At 41.2% G+C, this 7534-nt stretch overlaps 1 non-coding gene across 1 annotated transcript; it reads left to right on the forward strand.

Moving 5' to 3' along the window:
- Nucleotides 1–5783: 5783 nt before the first annotated feature.
- On the forward strand, nucleotides 5784–5836 carry LOC121562069. The gene has a single exon (XR_005999393.1). It is a non-coding gene; the product is annotated as a U7 small nuclear RNA (small nuclear RNA).
- Nucleotides 5837–7534: the final 1698 nt, after the last annotated feature.

Consider the following 7534-nt stretch of genomic DNA (forward strand, 5'->3'; position numbering starts at 1 on the left):
TTCTTCAAGCTCTCTCAAATTGGTTGTTGATCATTGCTAGACAACCATTTCAGGTCTTGCCATTGATTTTCAAGCAGATTTAAGACAAAACTGTAACTAGGCCACTCAGGAACATTCACTGTCTTCTTGGTAAGCAACTCAAGCGTAGATTTGGCATTGTGTTTTAGGTTATTGTCCTGCTGAAAGTTGAATTCATTTCCCAGTGTCTGGTGGAAAGCAGACCGAACCAGGTTTTCCTCTAGGATTTTGCTTGTGCTTAGCTCCATTCCGTTTATATTTTATCCTGAAAAACTCCCCAGTCCTTAATGTTTACAAGCATACCCATAACATGATGCAGCCACCACTATGCTTGACAATATGGAGAATGGTACTCAGTAATGTGTTGAATTGGATTTGCCCCAAACGTAACACTTTGTATTTAGGACAAAAAGTTAATTGCTTTGCCACATTTCTTTGCAGTATTACTTCAGTGCCTTGTTGCAAACAAGATGCATGTTTTGGAATATGTTTTATTCTGTACAGGCTTCCTTCTTTTCACTCTGTCAATTAGGTTAGTACTGTGGAGTAAATACAATGTTGTTGATCCATCTTCAGTTTTCTCCTATCACAACCATTAAACTCTGTAACTGTTTTAAAGTCACAATTGGCCTCATGGTGAAATCCCTGAGCGGTTTCCTTCCTCTCCGGCAAATGAGTTAGGAAGGACTGTATCTTTGTAGTGACTGGGTGTATTGATACACCATCTGAAAAGTTATGAATAACTAATTTTTACCCATCTACCAATATGTGCCCTTCTTTGCGAGGCATTGGAAAACTGCCCTGGTCTTTGTGGTTAAATCTGTGTTTGAAATTCACTACTCGACTGAGGGATCTTACAGATAATTGTATGTGTGGGGTACAGAGATGAGGTAGTCATTCAAAAAATGATGTTAAACACTACTATTGCACACAGAGTGAGTCGATGCAACTTATTATTTGACTTGTTGAGCAAATTTTGACTCCTGAACTTATTTAGGCTTGCCATAATGGGGTTGATTACTTATTGACTCAAGACATTTCAGCTTTTCATTCCTAATTAATTTGTAAAAAAATTAAAAGTATCATTTCACTTTGACATTATGGGGTATCGTGTGTAGGCCAGTGACAAAACATCTCAATTTAATCAATTTTAAATTCAGGCTGTAACACAACAAAATGTGGAACAAGTAAAGGGGTGTTGAATACTTTCTGAAGGCACTGTAGGTGGTGTGTAATGCCAAGTACATTGAGTATGCCCAAATACACCACCCATGTCTACTGTCCAGTGTCCATAAAGCAGCTTCCAGGTCAAAGGTGAGAGACAGTCCCCGTTACGAGTCATTTCTCAGTCAACATCTGATCTGTCTATCTAATGACATTGTTGGTCTTTGGCTGTGTACCTACCATTAGTGACTTAATATACAGTATCCACACACTGCAGGATGTCATTTAGAAAGACATATCACTCTCAAGTACACATGCTACAAGAAAAGTACAGGATGCCATGGCTATGAGTGAAACCATTGTGTAACCAAAAAACAATGGTAGAGAGTTTCAGAAATATGGACCTGCGAAAAGCAAAGCATCAACCCTCAGCAACAACTCTCTGTTCTCTCCTCAGCGTCTACTTCGACCACTGACATCATGTCTTCAGTGACAGATCTTATTTCACCTAGAGAACGGAGCAGAATTCACTAAGCTGACAGCTTGCTAATGGGGGACAATAAATTGCTCACAACAACAAAATACACGTAGTGATAGCCTGCTGGGCTAGCTAACTCAAGACCTTTTAAATCACCTGTCACTGTTGACGGTAAGTGGGCTGTCAGCGTCAGGACACACACACACACACACACACACACACACACACACACACACACACACACACACACACACACACACACACACAAACACACACATTGTCAACACCAAATAGAAAAGCCATTCACTCTACACAAATAGGTTATGACTGTGAGGTTGTATAGCGTGCAAATGTAATGTGCTATATGGGCTTAATACAGCAAGACGTTTTCCCATTTCCTGTTCATTGTCTGGGTCTTTGTCTGTGTCTGATGGAATGTGTTAATAGCTGTATATTACATTCACACACGAGAGAAGCACTAACAATGTTCAATATCTTATATCGTCTGGAAGGCACTAAATAGGTTGTATTTCTCATACCAAGGGTATATTGGCAAGGGTTAATACCACAAATTCAATTCTAATTAAATTCCCTCTCCCTGTAAATTCCATTTAATTTAATTCATATTCCAGGTCAGTCTTTGAATTCAGATAATTCAATTCCTCTCAATTCCAATGTTAGCTAAATTCCAAGAATGAAATTCCCAATTTAATATAATTTTCCCCAACAATTCCACAAATTCCAATTCCAATGAATTAATTCCACTATTTGAATTTCAAATTAAATTTGAATTGACCTCTGATCCTGATATTGACATTGCCTATAGGTCAAATCCTGATGCAATCCATCCCCCTACTTCACTTGGTTGCTTTCTTTCACACACAAGACTGCTCTTGCTTTTAAATCTCTCAGCTCAACGTCTTTAATTCAGTGTTGATTCCAAAACAAAGGGCTGTTAGTCACCTTAATTACAGGTTAAATATGATGATTAAACCCCCCACTACTGGACAATTGCATGTTCTGTCTGCGTGAATTACACACACACACACACACACACACACACACACACACACACACACACACACACACACACACACACACACACACACACACACACACACACACACACACACACACACACTTCCCTGTGTGTTGCCTCCAGTCTCTTCTTCTCTTCCCTTGACTGGCTATTACAATGACTGCATGAATCTGCCTGGCCAGATGTTCGATGTATTGCTGTAAAGCTGACATGCATATGGCGATGACTTGGGATTGATGGACCTAACGAGACCTTTGTGTAAACCCTTTTTTTGATCCCCTTGAGGCTTGGTTACTTCTTGAATCCAAACCGCCCATGTCGTTTTGACCCATGTCGTTTTGACCCATGCCGTTTTGACCCCTGTCGTTTTGACCCATGTCGTTTTGACCCATCTCATTTTGACCCCTGACTGCATTAGTCACTGATCAGGTTGCTTAGGGGAGTTATTGGATGGTAGTACTGTACATTGGGAGGGCAGGGCCAAGCTTAAATTGTTTTAAGGAAATCAATATTTTGTTTTTTTGTGAAGGGTCACACACGCACACACGTAATACACACACACCCTGACAGCCTCCAACTCAGCAATACATCTTCACACACCCTGAGAGCCTCCAACTCTGCAATACATCATCACACCCTGAGAGCCTCCAACTCTGCAATACATCTTCACACACCCTGAGAGCCTCCAACTCTGCAATACATCTTCACACACCCTGAGAGCCTCCAACTCTGCAATACATCATCACACTCTGAGAGCATCCAACTCTGCAATACATCATCACACCCTGAGAGCCTCCAACTCTGCAATACATCATCACACCCTATGAGTCTCCAACTCTGCAATACATCTTCACACACCCTGAGAGCCTCCAACTCTGCAATACATCTTCACACACCCTGAGATCCTCCAACTCTGCAATACATCTTCACACACCCTGAGAGTCTCCAACTCTGCAATACATCTTCACACACCCTGAGAGTCTCCAACTCTGCAATACATCTTCACACACCCTGAGATCCTCCAACTCTGCAATACATCATCACACCCTGAGATCCTCCAACTCTGCAATACATCTTCACACACCCTGAGATCCTCCAACTCTGCAATACATCTTCACACAATATTCTTTCAAAAACGCACACGTAACAGAAGTGATTCCCTCGAGTCATGCAGCCTTGCCTGAGACCTGAAGACGTGTGTTAGCTTCCCTATTGAATTCCCTGACTTTAGCTCAACAGGATCACACAGTGTGGCTCACAGACAACCCGGCTTCAAAACCAGTCGGGCACACACTCACACACAGCCACGCAAGCCCTCCCAACCTATCACAAACAATCACACACAGCCACGCAAGCCCTCCCAACCTATCACAAACAATCACACACAGCCACGCAAGCCCTCCCAACCTATCACAAATCACTCACACACAGCCACGCAAGCCCTCCCAACCTATCACAAACACTCACACACACTCCATTTCATCAATTTACTTAATGCTTCCATAGCTGTCTGAAATATATCTGTCTGCACAATAGACTGATTGTGTGTGTGTGTGTGTGTGTGTGTGTGTGTGTGTGTGTGTGTGTGTGAGTGTGTGTGTGTGTGTGTGTGTGTGTCTGACTGGGGGCTCCACAACATCAATACCAACATCAGCCAGTCTAGCGATCAATCCACCAGCCAGGAGTGATGGGCTCCCTGGGACATCGATATACAGCACGACTCACTGCCATCATATCTATGACAATTTAATATCCTCTTCTACAGCATGTTAGCCTCACATCAACCATCTGAGGCAGAAAACACAGATCTAATCGTACCAGGGCTGAAGACAAATATAGACTAGAGTCCAATGCCTTGGTACTGTGACAAGTCTTCTGTTAGGCTGTTTGGTGGTGAGAGAGCGAGAGAGCGAGAGAGAGAGAGACAGAGAGGCTCTTTGAGTGAATTCGAATGAAATGTCCATGATGTCTGATGCCAGAAAGATCTTTCATAGTGAGAGAGAAAGAGTGAGGGGGACATTTGTTACATGATGTCTCTTCTGTAATACCTCTCTTAGTAGATGGGTTGTCTCTGATCTGTCCTCTTCAGAACACAGCAGGTAATAAAAGATGGCAGGTAATAAAAGGCAGAGTATGTCTAACCTCCAACATGAAAAAATACTACAGTTTACTATAGAATACTACAGTACTACTAGTACACTGTAGAATACTATACTGCACACTGTAGTATCCCTCGATCATGTGTAGTACTTACTATAGAATATTCTAGTATTATCCACACAAAAAACACTGTAGTAAATACTACAGTTATGGCTGCAAAAACATGACAGTTTCTTTTTTAACTATAGTAAATACTACAGTATTAAACTTGCATATACCCTACCCATCCCCTCCCCCCATATCCCAATGTGTGCCACACATGAGTGAGAAACCTACATATATTGTGTTCCCTACAGGTTATAGAAAAGAGCAGAAGCTCTGAACTATCCATTCAGACCAGGCCCCCAGTGTCCGGTCTGGAGTGTGAAGTCACGAGCTCTGCTGGTCGGCTACTGCGTAGCAACCTAGCAGGGCCAAAAGCCCGGGTCTGTCCTAGAAAGCCTGTGTAAATTACGATCGGCAGAACGGCCAAACAATCTTTTTTAGACGGCTGTTTTGTGCTCTAAAATTTGCTTATTTTGATCAAGTTCGATTCTTTTGAAGTTTGCGAATTATTTTGAAGTTCGCTACAAATCGAGATATTTAATTAAATAGTGATCCATTCTAACTACTACATTTGTTGTCAAACAGGACCACGTGCTGACACAGACCAATCACGGGCCGGCAGGCTACTCATACACGCTCTTTGCACGTGTCTCTCAGGCAGGATGAAAACGACTACATCGACCATGATCCTTTGCTAGTTACAGCCACTTTGGTGCCATTCAGCCCCATTCAACAACATGGCACGCTTCAAATGTAAATACTTCATGAGCCATTGGGATATCTTCTTAGGAATACGTGGATGACGTCAGTGCTGTTACTATCTACTGGATTTAATGTCTATGGTTCAGATCCCAGTCATACCTACCTACATATTATGGAAAATGTGCTCTTTTAGTATTTGTCCAGTAGGTTTCCTCAAGGAAAAAGCCCCCACTTCTATGTCAAAGATAATAAAACTAAAACACTATAGTAAATACTACAGTCAGCAAAAACACTACAGTAAATACTCCAGTATACTACAGTCAGCAAAAACACTACAGTAAATACTACAGTATACTACAGTCACCAAAAACACTACAGTAATTACTGTGGTATATACTACAGTTTCTTTCCCTACACTATTTAAACTACAGTAAACTGTAAATAATACAGTATACTACAGTAAAGTCTACAAAAACACTACCGTGAATACTACTGTAAAGTATTTTTTCCATGTGGGCTGGTAGCGATTTACGGTCTTTTATCTCTGTCTTTGTTCACACCATATAGGGGGGAATTTACTTCAGCTATGTGCTTTTGAGGGGATCTGAGTGTATTACAACAAGTGCTAGACTATTATTACTTATAATAGTGTAGTTACAATACATATATTAGGGCTAGCATTACTTTTTGTGTAGCCTATGCCAAATGAGCTGCAAAAATATTTATGAAAATATATGTATCACAAACCAGAAGAAGTTGTTATTTTTCATTCCTACCATTCTCTACAGTAACATTAAGTTCATAATGAAAAACGAAAAACATCACTGCGTAGCCCGAGGACCCCAAAGCGCAACAACTGCAGAGGATATTACATTTATGTTGACAAAAACTCACACTAATGACTAGAGTCAACTTCATTTTGTGCATGGAAGACTTTCGTGTCAATAATTCTCTCTGTGAGTTTATTTATTTTCAGAGTCAACCCACATGATGAGTACCTTGTCTCAGAAATGACTCACAGCTATTGATTCATGCCTTTAATAAACTTAAAGCCACAATAATACAAACCACCCCCTAGTCTTATTGCCATAGCGATGCTCTAGTCTCTCTAGCCTAGTGATACACGGTCAAAAAAATATTCCTTGAGAAGTCTAATTGTTACCAGGTATATTTAAAGCCTCCCTCGCGATCCTTGCTTTCTTCTCACCCGCCTGCATATGAAGCAGGCTCATGCTAAACTCCTCATGGGCTTTACCCGCCTTGTTTTCAGTGCCTGTCAAACGCACAGCGTGATTCACCATTACGATATAACGGCAGTTTGACTGCTGCCTCAACCACCGAAGAAGAAGCCCTTCAGATATGCTCCAGTGGGGAATAATACATATTATGGTGGGAAAAAGATTCGGAATTATGTGATAAGTGTTTCTATATATCTAAGCAGTGGCGGCTGGCCGATAGAGGGCGCTAGGGCGCCGCCCCCTTAAATAAAATTATTTTAAAAAATAAAATAAAAAATAAATAAAAATAATAATAATAATAATAAAAACATCAGTATGTCAATATTTGTGTGTTTGAAATATGGAATGCACACAGTAATATGTGTAAGATATGATAGAAAATCATATTCGCAACCTTTCCTCTGCCTGTCAAACGCCTCGTCAGCTCTGGGCGATACAGAAAGTGCCCCGAGGAGGCGGGTCTACGTAGCAGTTAAGCCAATTGCTAATTTAAGATATGAATGTATGACATAAAATGTAGCCAATCAGCGATCTTAAATCGAATCCAAGGAGGGCGATTATTTTATCGCCCCAAGCTCGCCCCTGATAAAATAAGGACCGGGCTCCAGTGGCGCCATTTTTACTAGACGACAATGACGAGCGCAAACGTTACTCCTCCAAGACCCAACCCTAACTCGGTGAAATCTCTCC

This window comes from Coregonus clupeaformis, unplaced genomic scaffold (assembly GCF_020615455.1).
Source record: "Coregonus clupeaformis isolate EN_2021a unplaced genomic scaffold, ASM2061545v1 scaf2637, whole genome shotgun sequence".
NCBI classification, from domain to species: domain Eukaryota; kingdom Metazoa; phylum Chordata; class Actinopteri; order Salmoniformes; family Salmonidae; genus Coregonus; species Coregonus clupeaformis.